Raw genomic sequence first — 16,079 nt, forward strand, 5'->3', positions numbered from 1 at the left:
CTGTTGGTGGTGGTGTCATTGCGGGACATGGGTGAGCTGTTCAAGAAGAAATAGCTTAGGTGGTTAACGAAAAAATCATCCTGTCATTATCCCTGTAAAACATGCTCCATCCAGAGCTTATGGATTCTTGAAGTCTTTTTATTTCCTAGAATGCTGTGATTTTAGTGTTTTAAGCTTTTCACCAGCAGGCCTACTAGATGTGCATCCCCAGTGGTCCACTTGGGCCGTGTATACTGGCATTTTCAACTCTGCCCTGAGTCTGGGTGGTGATAAGTTTACAGACCAGCCCTGAGCTGAGCTTTCTGCCTGCAGGGATCCCAGACTCATCCACCCCTTTCCCTTCCCCTTTCCCTTCAACTCTACCCAGTCTTCAGGATCCTGTTTAACTTCTCCTTCTTCCATAACATTTTCTCTAGCCCCTCATTCCTCTCAGTTTCATATGTATTATTTGTCATGTGACTCGTTGGTTTGCAGTAGTAATAGGGTTACTTACCTGGTTCTCTGATCAGGAGTGTGTGTCTTCAAGATGCAACCCAAAGAAACTTCTTTGTAGAAACCCTCTGGACTCCAGCTTCTATCCCTACCCTGGCCAGTGTGATTCTGATGTGCCAGGGAACCCACACAAAACTCTGACAGGATGTTGTGCCTGCACTGTGATTCTTGGCTTATTTGTTTGCCTCCCCCACTGGTACATAAGCCTATTGACAGTAGCAGCAGCATCATGTTTTACTTTTGTGTCCTGAGAGGCAAATATGCCGGCCACGAAGACACTCATGAGTTACACTAATGAGTGAACTACCTTATGTTGACTGGTGGACTAAGCTTACCAGGAGTGGAAGCCCCAGATCTGTATCAACTTTGAATCTGATTTGGTGCCTTGTGCACTTGGATGCTCATATTTGCCTGACCTCACTTTCACTCTGAAGACCTGCCTGTTGTCAGCCTGTAATCACACAGGTAGTAGACCTTTGGCCCCTTTGGAAGCTGGTAGGAAATAGGTCAGAGTTTGACATCTCTGTGCGTAGTTCACCGGAGAATCTCAGATCACCTGCTCTTGGAAGCGCACCTTCTGCACCCGGGATTCTCTCCTCTGTAATCCCTTGAATTTCGGTGTCCATCATCTTAACTTGTGTGCAATGTCCATGACTGCTCCCTATCAGATAGACCCAATAGAATTTTGTTTTTATCCATTATTTAAGGCCACTTGCTTCAGTCTTTGAAATGAATGGTAGTGACGTTAGGCAGAGGGAGGTGATGCTTTATTGGAATTAAGATCAAGGACTAGGGAGCCAGACTGCTTGTGTTCTCATCGCATTTGTGAGCTGTATGACCTGGAGCATGTTACTTGGCTTCTCAGTGACTCAGTTTCCTCATCTGTAAATTAATTGGTGATAATATAATACTTACCTCATAGTATACTTAGAGGATAAAATGAGTTAATGAAACAGTAACTGGCATACGGTGTTAGCTGTTATCTTTAACTGTTACTTTGCTTTTATTTTGTGTTCTTATACACTGATGCCAATAAAGGCAATTTTCATTTATAAATAAATGTATGCACGCAATCCTTTTATGTAAGTTTATTGCGTACTTCTGTTCTAGGCATTGTGTTAGATATTGGGAAATAAAAATTTGAGGGCAAGTTATACATCTTGCCTAGAGTTGTTGACCTATGGAAAATGTGAATTGATAGTATTAATGCAGATGATAAATGAAGTGATTAAGAAAATGCGATGTGTATGGGAAGACAGAGGAGTACTTTGCCCAACACTGGAGCATCGGGAATGCTTTTCTTTTGGGGCCTAAAGGACAAACAAGAATCAGCCAAGTGAAGAGACAAGAGAACGTTATTTGATTGTTCCGAGCGAAGTAACTGATGTTCAGAGGCCAGTGACATAAGGAAGCAGAATGCTTTTGAGGAACTGAAAATGCAACATAGGAAGGAGACTAGCAAGCATCGAGGCTTTGAGTAGAGAACCACGTGCTGCAAGGCCTCGCCCACCAGGTGAAGGACCTTGGACTTTTCTTCCGAGCACTGGGAAGCCATTGAAGGGTCTTAACAGGGCAGCAGCGTCAGATTTGTGTGTGTGTGTGTGTGTGTGTGTGTGTGTGTGTGTGTTTAACTTTTTCATTGTAAAATAAAAGTAGAACATCATATGAACAAATGTGTGGCTTAGTAAAATATTTTAAAGCAAATGCCCTGGTAACCAGAGCACAGATCCAGAAATAGAACTTTGCCAGCCACCCCAGGAAGCCCTTCGTGGGCCACATCCAAATCACAGCTCCCTCTGTTTCCACAAAGATTTCCCTGACTTCTAGGGTCATCAGTCATGTCCCTGTGTTTCTTTATAGTTCACTCAAGTGTGCATCCCTAGGCACAAGTTTAGTCTTGCTCATTTTTTAAATATCTTTTAAGTCTTTTATCTGCAGTTTCCCCTCCATCCCTTTATTTTTGTTACACTTTATCGATGGAAGAACCTGGGCCCTTTGACCTGCTCAGCTTCCCACCGTCTGGATGTTGCTGATTGCAGGCTCTGGATGCAGCTCAGTGAGTTCCTCCACCCTTGGTATTTCCTACAAACCGACAGCTGGATGCCGAGGCCAGATCCAACTCTGTTTTGATCACTTTGACACAAGCATAGGTGGTGGCTGTTCTCTCCTCAGGAGACATAAAGTGGCTGCTGGTTTCTCCATGTGACAGATGTGTATTTTAGGAGAATCTCTGATCACATGTGGAGAGGAGATTGCAGAGGTCAAACCAGGAAGACCAGTTAGGCCTTCTGTGTTTATCCAGATGAGAGCCTGGAATAGGGGCTCTGAGAATGTAAAGAAATGATGGGTTCCAGAAGGTTTTAAGAATTAGCAGGTATAAGACTTGACGATTACATTTGAGGACAAAGAGGACAAAGAACTTTCTCTGTGGGTTGCTGAGACGATGGTGGGACCTTTCAGTGAGATCGAACACTTGGAACTGTTGGGGAGTACTATTAAAGGGTCTGGTTTTGAATCTCCTGAATTTGAAGTGCCTGTGTACCCAGTTGGAGATGTTGAGTCCCCATCTCTCAAGCATTATTTTTAGCTACCTCCTGTTTGCCTATAGTGTATTGTGACTTAAAAAAAAAATGTTGTCACCAGAGGGAAAAAAAAGAGACTTTATTCAATATAAAACATGCTTTCAAATATAACATAAATAATTTCTGTTGATGATAGGAAGAAGTGGAAGAAAAGTTCAAAGAAGGTCAGATTTAATTAAAATAGGCTTACCACAATAAATCAATGAATGAGAACAACAAGAATGAGAAGATAGGGTGCTAATTGAACATTACAGCCACGTGGGTGTCCTCAAATCACTTTCTGGATGTGAAGCCAAAGTGGAACATCGTGCAGGCAGTGCTCCAGGAGGAAAGCATTAGCTTGAATGAATCGTGCTGTTTCTCCTAAAATTAAAAAAAAAGAAAGAAAAAAAGATTTTTGATGAGACATGGATGGCGATTTGGGCTTGTAACAATTTAATGAGCAATTTTTAGTTCATTTCTGTGATTCATTTACAATGAATTCACTATTCCAAGAAAAAAATCGAAGGAAAGGGAGAGATAAGACTAAATCCACACATATTGCTAATGTTTTATATTAACTTTAATATCTTCTTTCACTATCCTTTTGGCGATAATGTTGAAAAACCATATGGAGTTTACTATCTTATCAACTTTGGAGAACCTATTGACATGGGAAAAGTTTTAAGGTATTACTGAAGCCAGTTTGAATCTTTTGCTCTTTGCTTTTCTACCATAGCCTGTCATTTGGTTAGAGAAGATGTGATTACATTCAGCCTTTAGGGTAGGATCAACTTTTATTCTCAATATTACAGATAACTTAGATCTAAAACTTTGGGAAGTGTTTAATGCCCATGGCATGTTGAGGATAGCTTACAAATTTGGCTCATAATTTAATCTAAATTTATTCATTAATTCTGTTTTATAGCATAGTACATCCTCCAATTTTTTTTAATGACTCACAAAGAATAATTCTAAACTGACTTTTTCCACTTTATTGCCAAATTACTTTTTAAGAGGTACATGTCCCCACGACATGAAGTAAAATAAACATCATTGGTACAAGGTGCTGTTCACAAGCATTATTTCATTGTCTCTCTTGAAAATAAATGGCTTCAAAGCTAAACAGTGTTTTGGGGGATGGGAAATATGTTCTTGTCTTTCTACAATGATAAATTATTTTTCATTCGTGAATCGGCTGTGTAGACCCACTTGGTGATTTACATCTGCCTCCGTCATACACCATATCCTGCCCTCTTTGAACGTGCTGAATTTCTCTGGGGGTCTGGATTCCTTCCTGATGATCTCACAATGGATTTCCCCTGATATCTGGCTCCAGACCCTCTGCTAGATGGAAAGTGCTCTGGGCACCCCAGGTCTCAACCGAGCTCCACGCACAGAAGCAGGCTCTGGGACTGGGTCCTCTCTGCCTACTTGTTTGGTGTCACATTTACCCTCTAAGACAGTGGCTTTCAAGCCTTTTTTGACTGTGACCCACAGTAAGAAACGAAGTTTACATAACAACCCAATATACACATAATTTTAACTCTACATATGAAATATATGAGTAGAAACTGCACAAATCAGCCCTTGCATTCAGGTCATGCTTTGCACTCTGCTACTTTCTATTCTATTCCATGCTGTTAAATTCCACTAAAAATGTGCTGATCATAACCCATTATATTAATTCCACAATCTGTTAATAGCTTGTGATCTCTGCCTAACATTCTGATAAACGCATGATTCCTTCTCCGAGAATCCCTTCTCTATATTCCTGTTCTTGAATATCTCCAGCGAGGGGACTGCTTCGCTCTTTGAGGTGGCTTCTTTATTCCATAATTCTAGTGCTTAGAGAACTTGTTCCTAAAATACATCAGGAAGCATCTTTTTTTCATTAGGAAACAGTGCAAGTCTGTGATTAATGATTACATTTCAGGTTTCCAGGGCCAAGTGGAATAAATTCTGCAGTGCATTATTTCCAGTTGGCACCCAGAATAAAATCACCCACAGTTCTTTCACTGTTTTAAAAAGGCCACTTCAGCAGAAAGCATATTGTAAAAGAGAAAAATTCTGATAAAGCATTAAAAAGTGGGAATCTTGGATAGTATTGGATAAATACTAACCTTTCTGAGGAAACCATAATAGAAAGGAAAATATTGTTTCGTGTATCCTAGGCCCTTAAGGTCAGCCTGGTTTTGGTTTGGATATTTTTCTACCGTCAGGGCAGCAAGATTTAGCAATTTGAGTACAGTTTTTGCCATTGTTAAAGTGTCCCTCACTTTTTAAACTTTATATCACAGGTAGTTCTTTGCCCTTTTGCATGTTGTGGTGTCAGCTACTATTAAGAGATTGCTCTAAAATAAATTGGAGTCACCACATGTTCAGGCCACATGTGGAGTCACCACAAAATTCAGAAGATTTTGAATGCCTGGTGGCAGGGATGGCAAGTCCGATTCTTTAAGGTCGGTGATTTTTGCTAGAGCAGTTGTGACAAAATACCACAGACTAGGTGGCTTAAAACAAATAGCAGTTGATTCTCTCACAGTTCTGGAGCCTAGAAGTCTGAAATCAAGGTGTCAGCAGGGTTGGGTCCTCCTGGAGCCTCGGAAGAGAAACTGTCTCATTCCACTCTCCTAGCTTCAGGTGGTTGTACGCAACTCTTGGTGTTCCCTGGAGATGCGTCACTCATCTGCCTCTTACACGTACTGTGTACCACCAACACATGCACACTTCTTGTCCCTCCATCCTTCCAATATGTATTGTGATTTTAATTGGATGGATATTGTGTTTGCATATTTTAATGAGGCAAAAACTATTGACAACTAAGCCATATCGTGTACTATGATTACTTTTCAATTTGTGTGTAGCCTTTCGTTTTCTCTAGTATTAATAGCAGCCTTCTTGTTTTATTTGCTTAGTGTCCTATACATTTAGCACTGATTACCAACTAGACTCTCACTCAGTTATGTCAATCTCTTAATCTATTCAAACAAGATATTTTTAATAAGACATTCTTAACAGTTCATCTTCTTGATGAAGTAACTGTTAGAGCCTTTGAGTGGCTATGATCTAGATCTGCTATTTTGATGATGACTTATTCTCCTTTTCCCTCTTGTGTTGGATCCCCTGTGCTATGAGTCTCATGTTGTTGTTCTTTTTCGGAGTGTATCCTAATTTGAGTGGAGAAACTCTCCCCTGGTTTCCAGAGGAAGTATTCACAAGAGGTAAATGTTGAAACCTTGGACGTCTGCATGTGTACATTTGGCTCTCGTGTTTAAATGGTAGTTTGGGTGGGGATGGAAATTGTCTCTCCGAGTTTTGGAGGCATTGTTCTATTGTCTTCTGGCTTCTGCGATGATGAGATGTCTGATTCCATTCTGATTCTTGATGCTTTGAATAAAATTGCAGTACAGTGTGTCTTGGTTTGGGATGGATCTGTTTTCATCCATGTTCTGTGCACCTGATGGACTCTTTCAGCCTGGAAACCCAACCCTGTAGTTCTAGGAACTTTTCTAGACGTATTTGATTTCTTCCCCTTTGTTTTTCTTTGTTTTCTTTTTTGGTTCTCTTTGTATTCAGATGTTCAGCCTCTTGGACCAATTCTCTAATATTCTTTTCTTTCCTCCCCTGTTTTCTGTTTCATTGTCTCATTTCTCTGCCTTCTTGAGATTTCTTCAACTTTCCTTCAGCCCTTCTATTGAACTTGTCTTCCTGCTTCCTATTTTTCTAATCTGCTATTGAATCGCTCTATTGAATTCAGTTCTGTTGTTGAATTCTTCAATGCTGTGACAGTGTAATGCTTGGTACTTTTTAATATTTTTTGTCTCTTTGTTGAAATGCTTACTTTGTTCATGCATTGCTCTTTTGATTTTGATGAGCATCTTTACGACTGTTATTTTGAACTCTATCAGGTAAATCATTCATCTCCATTTCATTAAGATTGGTTTCTTGTTCTTTTGTTTGGAACATAGTCTCCTATTTGTTCATTTTTATATTGAATCAAATCCCAAACATATCATTTCATTACAGTATTTATTTCTGACTTATATTTAATTTTAAATATTTGAAATATTTACATAGTTCACAATGTACTGTGTCAGAATCATAGTACAGATAATGCCATGATAGATAACCTTACGCATATATGGTTTTGCATTTGTAGAGGTTATGTCTTTAGGGTAGATTGCTATAAGTGATATTACTGGGTCGAAATATATAATGTTTATAAACTTTGTTAAATGTTGCTAAACTCTACCCCATAGGATTTGTACTACTCTGCACCTCTAACAACATTTTAAGAGTGTGCCTGTTCCTCCACGGCTTTTACTAGTGTTTGTCATATCTGAGATTTTTACCAATCTGGATGTTATGTTAGTTGTAGATTTAATTTAAATTTCTTTTATAATAAATGGAGTTGAGAATTTTGAATGGGAGGTGTTTGCCTTTCTTTTTTGGTTAACTGTCTTGTTTGTTGTTTGCTTGTTTTTCCAATGAGATTTTGATCTTTTAAAAATTTTTTGTGAACCTTTTGTATGTTAGGATAAGTCTAACTATATTCAAGATATGTATTACAAATATTTTCTCCCAGTTTGCTATTTGTGTTTGCTTGTGGCATTTTTTTCCCTATGCAAGAAAAAAAAAATAAATTACATTTTATATGGCCAAAATGATCAATCTTTTCTTCTATTGCTTCTCATTTTTGAATCATAGTTAGAAAGGCTTTCCCTTCTCCAGGTCATAAAGGAATTCATACATGTTTTCTTTAAGAGTGTGTAATTTCATACTTGACATTTAGATACCTAATTCATTTAGAGTTTATTTTTCCTGTATCATGTGAGGTTTGGATGCAATTTTATCCTTTTTTTTTCCTTGGATGACTGTCTAGTTGTTCCAGTGTAACTTGTTAAAGTTTTATCACATACTAAGTTTCCATATATTTTGCACCAATTTCTGAATTTTCTGTTTGACTCCATTGGTACGCTTGTCTGTTCATATGTCAAGACCACTCTGTTTTGATTAGTGAAGTTTTATAGTGTGTTTTCTTCTCTGGCAGAGCTAGCCATCCTCCATTGTTGTTCTTTTCATTGACTTCCCTGGCTCTTCTTACATGTTTAATTTTTTTCTTACAATCAAATTGACTGTTTCTAAGCATTATTTCTCACATGATCACTGGATGCTTGCATAATCATTGACTGAAGTGATGACATCAATAAGTTGTTCAGTTAACTTTTTGAAACATATTTTACTTTTTTCATATAAATGTAAAGCATGTTAAACACATATAATACCAAGCTTTCAGTATTCCAGGTTTCAGAATTTCTCCATTATAAAATTCTTTCATAATTTGTTACTAGAATTTGATAGGTAAGCCTGTTTTAAACTCTAGTCCTTTGAGCCCTGCCATTCTAATAAATCAGAGGTCTTGTTATCAAATTTGAATCATCTTACTTACTGTGTTTCTCCCTCTTACCTTTTTCAGGCTGGACATTAGCCCAAAGCACACTTGGTCAGCACAAAGGGATTACAGTTATGAATGCTGTTTGATTCCATTTAAATAGATTATGCTTGGATGGCATATTTGGATATTTAGATAAAAGGACTTTGTGTCAGTGAATTAAACATTGGAATAATTGTCTTTTCCCATTTAACAACACTATACATTTTATTCACATTAGCTTGGTATATTTGACATTCAGACTAATTCATTTTCTCTATGAAGCTTGTAGAATACTCTTTTAAGTAAAAAAAAGAATATTCTTTTTAGTTTCTGCTTTTGCATAAATTACTCCTCAGTATTCTGCTTGAGTGGGGCCAAACTGACCTAAATTTTTGTATTTTAGAATTTAATATTTGGAATATTGAATCCATAGCTTTAAGATGAAATTTAGTGCTCCATTAAATCTAGTGATTTAATGACTATAGAAATATAAACTGTGGAAGAAAATGGTCTGTTGCATTTCAGGGTTGATAGGTTATTTTCCCTGAAGATGTCTTGATATAAGATTCATTCCCATTCTATCATTCTGTTATCCTTCTTAGCAATTGTAGTCTAGTAGGGAGCAAAGTAGATGTTCGGAAAGAAAAGCTCATTGTCTGTTTCTGTGTCTCTAGCCTGGCTAGTGTAAGCGGCTGAAGGTTCGCAGCAGGCAGGTTCAGGCCCACCAGGCCCTGGACCAGCTGTCCCTGGAGCAGGACGCTAGGAACCCCAGGCTCCCCAGAGGTCTGTGGGGAGAGGAACAGTTGTTTCAGGAATGCTCCATGATTGCATCACATGTTCCTTCGGTGCGCCCTGAGCTACCGTACGAGCACAGTATCGTGTTCTCTCCTCTCACGTCTGCTTCTTTTCCCACATCTCAGCCTGTTTCTGTCTTGGTGTCAGGAACACGGCGGGGCTTTGGACCTCTGAGTGGCATTTCAGCATCAGTGCCCTTCCTCCTCGCTCTTGGTAGGTCCGCTGTCTCTAGCACTTCTAGATGGGTTCTTATTGCAAACTTGGTGACTTTCTTTGAAAGCGCAGTGCTTTCTCTCACGAGGAAGAAGTAAAAACAATTCTAGATTCAGATAATCCTGATTCCATTTTTGGCTCCACCATTTAACTGTGTGATCTTGAACGAGTAATTTCCCTATCCAAATAGCACTTTTACAGTCTATAAAATGGGAATGTAATACTTAGTGTGATTTTTGAAGATTAAATGAAGTACGTAAAAGGCTTGGCACACACTATGTGCTTAATTAACATGAAGTACAACTTCTCTTTTTCCTCCCGACTATGAATAGTTTATACTTGATGATGAAAATGCCCCTCTTTAGCTACCTGATCAAACACTTGGAATATGGACTCCAAGCCAGGCCAGAGTTCAGTTGAATGTGCCCCTTGGATAGCTCGCTACCCACTCTCGGGCCCCCAGATCAAGTCTCTCTCTGTTCCAGGCTTACTATGCTCTTCTTGGCAAATCACTGTCAAGGTCCTGCTGTACTTCACCAGCGAGGCCACATGGGTTAGAAATCCGCTTCCTTTGGCTAAAGTTATAGGAATTACTTACAAAATGTAACATATTACTGACATTTAACATTCATGGTTAGTTTTCATGTTTAACTTACTAGAGGGAAAAAAGATGAATCACAACTGCCGTTAATCATGTTTTTAAAAGCGGTGGTAATACTTGACTCTCCCAACTTCTCCGAGGTTTTTTCCAAGCACACAAAGGCCTCTGGCTGAGCACTGAATGACTGTCTATCAGATTTACTGTCTTCAGGACACTGTTTAGAATGAACAGACTGATTTACATTTTAAAAATAGAATTGATCTTATTTTGGCATATTTCGGTGGTGTGACCGAGTACACGCTGTAGGCAGAGATGTAGCTCGTGTGCCGTAGACACAGCTGCCGTGGAGCTGGCGGATGTGAGGTTGGGGCCGCTCTACCCTGTCGAGTTATACTTGGGGGTTTCTGAAGCGTTCATCGCTGTGTTCCACATTTCAATTCTTAATTCCTTAAAAGCTTATTTCATTTTCTTTTAAACGTATATTTACACAGGTATCTAGTGTCTAAAATAAACCAGGTTTTTAAACTGAATCTCCTACTTTATGAATTTACTAAGTAAATCTTTTATAGGGTTATGAAACTATATGTTATCTCAAAATGAGAAAAAGAAGGATTGTTTTGAGATTCTGCTTTTTGGAAAGCTTTAGCAAACAGTAGAGCCTCATTTAAACATACTTTTGAAAACACATAGACTTAGCTATACCATGGATCAAATCATGACCTTCAAAACATAGTTACATAATGTGGAAAACCCTGGTTTAAAACTGTTAAGCTGTAAAAAGTGCTTAAGAACAGGAATAACAACCATAATAACATTATAAAGGAAGTTATGAGTTGTGCCATTGTTTCTAGTATTTATTTTTTATATTCTGTTGATTCATTTAAGTAAATATCAGCGATCTCTTGACACCTCTTAGATGTTAAATACAGAACTTCTGTTATTCCAAGTACTTATTTTAACAATATTTGTGGTAAATTAAATATAAGAACATAAACAATATTATACATAGAGTAGCCTGTGAACCTTGTAATACTAAATATTAATCTTTTCACAGATAATAATTTTCTACAGACTATGTATCTACTAAAACTATATGGAAAAATTTTAATGTAATTATATAATCATTTTAAACTCAAATCTATGCACAGAAAACTAGATGCTAACATTGTCAGTAGACTTTTTAAAATAATTGTTTCATCAAGTAAGCTGTTAAATTTTAAGTAATAGATTCCTTAGATTGTCTGCTGTTGTACTTTGTACATAATAGTTCAGAAGCATTTATGATGATGGAAGCAGTCTATTCATGTCAAATTGTTGTAACATTTGTATTAATGAAGCTACTAAATTTTGGAAAGATTTTTTATGATATGCCTTTTATGCACATCATGATGAATCCTATGCTTTTCCCCACCAACACCCTGCACCCCAGCCCAGGCAATTAATCGTTTGGTTTTGTGTGCACATCATGCTGTTTCACATAAGTTCACCTTTAGAAATATTCTAGGCAGTAGATTTTATACTTTTTGGACTCAGAACTCTTTACACTCTTAAAAATTAATGAGGACATCGAAATCAAAGGGCTTTGTTTATGTGGGCTATACCTATTGGAATTTACCATACTAGAAATTACATCTAAGAAATTTGAGAAATGGTTATTTGATCATTAAAAAAATCCGTTCCATATTAACATAGTTAACATAATTTTAGCAAAAAAACTAAAAGTTAGATTTTTGAAGACAAAGCATTTAGTGTGAAGGAGGTCATTGTTTTACATTTTTGCAAATCTTGCATATTTGCTTCTGTGTTCAGTCTGTTGCAATATAGTGTTTAGGCTGAAATATATGAAGACAGTCCAGCTTCACACACACATATGACAGAAGAGGGTGGAGTATTGTAAGAGTCTTTTCAGATAATTGTGGATAGTCTTCTTTGATACTGTACTAGAACTTGACAAGTCACAGTTTCATAAATGTTAACTTTATGTGGAATCTGAATCATAAAAGTTAGTTTCACTGTGGGATCCGAACCCATGTTAATGAACTCCTCATATCTTTTAATTGGTAAAAAATATCCTTTGGCATGTTTTCCACTTATAGTGGATCTTTTATCTATGCATGGTTTTGCACTATCATGCCGTTTTTATTCTGAATGTTTATCTGCTGAGTTATTCCCCTTTTCCAAATGTTGACACATTTAGATATACAATGCAAAATAAATCAAATTTGTTATAACTGACCTCATCAGAAAATTCTTTAAGAATTGGTAAGCTTTTAAGCTCATGGTAGTGGTACAAGTTTTCCAAAATTCTTTTTTTCACTTGAAAGCTCAAGTTTTTTTGTTTTAACAAAGGCTTTCAGTTTTCCTTGAACTGGCAGGCTTCCTTGTTCCTTGTTTCAAGAAAACTTCCACTTAAATACCCAAGGCTAAAAAACTGTAATTTGTCAGTTGGTTATTCTCTCACGTAAAAATGATGTTTCATGAAAAAAAGAAGCTAGTTTAGCTCTCAACTCAATGCACAATTTCTTTTCCTCATTACTTACTCACTTTGTTACCCATAATGCTTTTTACAAACTTCCCATTTCATCAGACAAAATATTAAAAAGATGTGTACTAAAAAGTTTGAGATTTTATAAAATTAACCATTTTTACCACTTTATCAAGGATATTCTTGAGTGAAACTGGCTTTTTTTTTTTAACTTTGAGCGCACGGTCATAAGCAGAGTCATACAAGGATTACTAGAGCAGTTCATTGCCCCTGCCAGGATTCTTGCTAAGGTGCCAGCATTTTTAACCCATTAGTGCTTTTGCATACCAGTGCAAATATCAACATATAACAACTATATATTATTATGAAATACTTTTTACCCTTGGATCCCCTAAAAGAGTCTCAGAGACCCCAGGGATTCAAGAACCTTATTTTAAGAAAGCCCTCTAAGGGGAGAAAGTATAGCTTATAAGAGGAGGAATATGGTAAAAATTTTCCTAACAAACCTTCTCTTAACTTATTTAATCTTCTTAACTAACCACCTCTTAACTGACTTGCCAATGAAATTAACCTTCATTCCCTGTGTACCTGGCAGCAACTCAAGAGAATGCTGAGCATAAGGCTGTGAGCCGCCCTCTACGATAGCCATTCATTTCTGTTCCCACCGGTAGAATTATGTGCTTGGTAAATATCAGTTGTATATTTTCTCAGACCAGTTTATGCCACTTTCACTAATATCTATAATCACACAATTTTAATAATATATAAATAGAATAAATGTGAGTTTAAAAAAAGAAGAGTTAATGTTTCCAAAGCCAACTTAAATGCTTTGGAATGACTTACTGTAAAAAATTGCTGTCATAATTTGACATGGATGAGATTAGTAAAAGCTTAGGAAAGAAACTCATAAAAGTCTGGAAGGATTCTACATTCCTTCAACAGGTAGCTTTAATTTCTTCCTATGTTATAAAGAAACCAAGGCTGGAATTGTGATGATGTGTGTGTTCTTTGCCGGAAAGAACAATGACACTGATCTCTAGACCTATAGTCAAAGAAAAGACTTTTAGCTCCCCTTCAAAAGATTGGTAAATGTGTACATGTAGATATTTAAGCTGAGATAAAATTCATAAATTAATACCCGTATCTTTTTTTATGATGTATCAGTAAGCGTACTTTTTTTAAAAGTAGATTTAGTAACCACTAGTCAGGATCACATTGAGTAAGATAGTTCCTTTGCTGCCATCCATGAGCCAGAAACAAATTTTCCTTTGGTTTCCACGATACTCTGTATCCATAGTTACTCTGTATCTGAAGCTGGTTAAGAATGTATTGGGAAAGGATTTAGGTAACTTCTTAGAAATGTAGCTACAGGTCAGATTTCATAATGGTAGAGTGGTGCACCTGATGGTACCATGAACTTTTTTTTTTAAATCAATGCCCTAGTATTTTGCTGACTTGGAAACTGCTTGGAATAAGCAACTATATGTGGGAGCTTGGAAATTTTCTCAACAACTTGCACAGTAATATTTCCCAAAGGACAAGAATTATAGTAAGTGTCTTTTATCTACAAAAGTAAGTTCATTGGTGCATCAGACATTTCAGGGCTCAGGGGATGGCAGCAGTTCATTGATGTCAGCTTTATCATGGCTACGTGTATGTCCTTTATAGATGTATCGTGACATGGTAAATGACAGGGCCAGGAAACAAAAGATTTGGATTCTCTGTCTGGCTCACCGATCACAAGTCAGTGAGGATGGTGTGTCTAACTCCCTGGCCGTGAGCTTGCAGTGTGAGCTGTTTTTTCCCTTAGAAGTAGGGAATGACTTCACACTCCTCACAGTCTGTTTTCAACAAATCCTGGCAAGATGGCTTTGTCTGCGACCAACTGGTTAGGAAGTTCATCAGCCTTAGTCATTTTAGTACCAGGTTGTGTCACCAGCACAGCTAACCATACACTAAATTACTAAATACCAAAGGAGTCTTCCAAATACCTGATTTCCTAATGGTCACATATTGTCAGTCGTGTGGCCTAGTTTTATATGCTTGTTCCTTCATTTTTTTTTCTTTCCAAAAGTATTTTTTGAGGGTTTACTGTGTGCCAGACACTGTTGTATGATTCCCTAATCATGGGATCCGACAATGAATACAATAGAGGAGAAAAGACAACCCTGCGCTTGTAGAACTTAAATTCTAGTAGGGGATACATACACGTGTATATATATATAAATGCTAAGAGGCCAAAAAAGTGAGGAAGGCAAATGAGATACTGTAGGTTGGAGGGTGATGCTGAAATTCTGACAGAGTGAGAAGAGAAGGCCTCACTGAGAATATCAGATCTTTAATATAAACTCCTGAAGGAGGAACACAGTCTAGAAGAGGTAGTGTCTCAGAACCCTCTTAAGTATTCTTAACCTGGGGTCTGTGGAGATTGTATGGGGGAAGTATTTCATCTTAATTTTCACTAACTCTAACCGAAATTTTAGCATTTCTCCCAAATTACGAATATAGGTAGCCGACAGTATCAGGAGAAACTGTAACTTTGTCACAGATATTTCCACATTACCTACAGTTATTGTATACATCTCAAAATATTGTTTATGCTCATTACTACTTATAAACTATCATAGTTACTGTCCCTGCCGTTAAACCTTGTTATTTAATGCTTTAATAAAGAAGCACATATATCACAATTTTTAAAAATCTCTGCTGATAGTTATATTTTAAAGTAACATATTTGCTTATGTCCCTATGTGTTATATCTTATGAATTTTAAAGCATACTGAGAAGGAGGCTAAGGCTTCACTAGTTTGCTAAAAGAGGCCCTGGCATAGAAATGGTAAGCTTTCGTTTTATCCCTAGTTGAGAGCTTTCTTCCACCTCCCACAAGTACAGCACACTCTTCATTTGTTTCCCTCTTTTAGAGATTACTTAAATACATCCTGAACAGATGGAGGGTTTTTAAGGGTAATTCTATAGAATTGTGATTGTGAAAGATCCTTTTTAAGCTTCCTGTTTAATGCAGGCCACACACTGTTAACCTACTTGCAGAATAATAGAGCAAAGCAAGCAGAAATCTGGCTTCCTAGAGAATGATTAATACTTAGACTTCCTTGAAAAGTATTTGGAGGACCTTAGAGGAAGTGCAGTTTGTTTTATGAGAAGGAATGAGATGCAGAACTCTGATTTAGAATCAGCTCCTTTCTCTCGCTTACACCAGCATTTTAGTCACTCTCCTCATCATGGCGTTGACCAAGAGGGTCTGTCTAGACTGAGAGGTCCTGAGCGCCACAGCACAGTACCTTCACCTTGACCAACCCGTGGGAAGTAAGACGGGATGCTCATACCTGTGTGACTGTTTTAGCACAGCAGCCATAGGACAGAACTGAAAACTCTAATGCAGTTAGAAACGGGAGGGTGGGTGCTGGTTAGTGGGTGGTACTCCAGCGAAGTTTGCTCTGCCACTACATGTTATGTGCTTTGGACCTCTTTGAATAT

At 37.6% G+C, this 16,079-nt stretch overlaps 1 protein-coding gene across 7 annotated transcripts in view; it reads left to right on the forward strand.

Moving 5' to 3' along the window:
- Positions 1-16,079, forward strand: part of DSE (dermatan sulfate epimerase) — a 61,911-nt gene that overhangs the window by 34,441 nt on the left and 11,391 nt on the right. The window lies entirely within an intron of this gene.

This window comes from Camelus ferus, chromosome 8 (assembly GCF_009834535.1).
Source record: "Camelus ferus isolate YT-003-E chromosome 8, BCGSAC_Cfer_1.0, whole genome shotgun sequence".
Classification (NCBI taxonomy): domain Eukaryota; kingdom Metazoa; phylum Chordata; class Mammalia; order Artiodactyla; family Camelidae; genus Camelus; species Camelus ferus.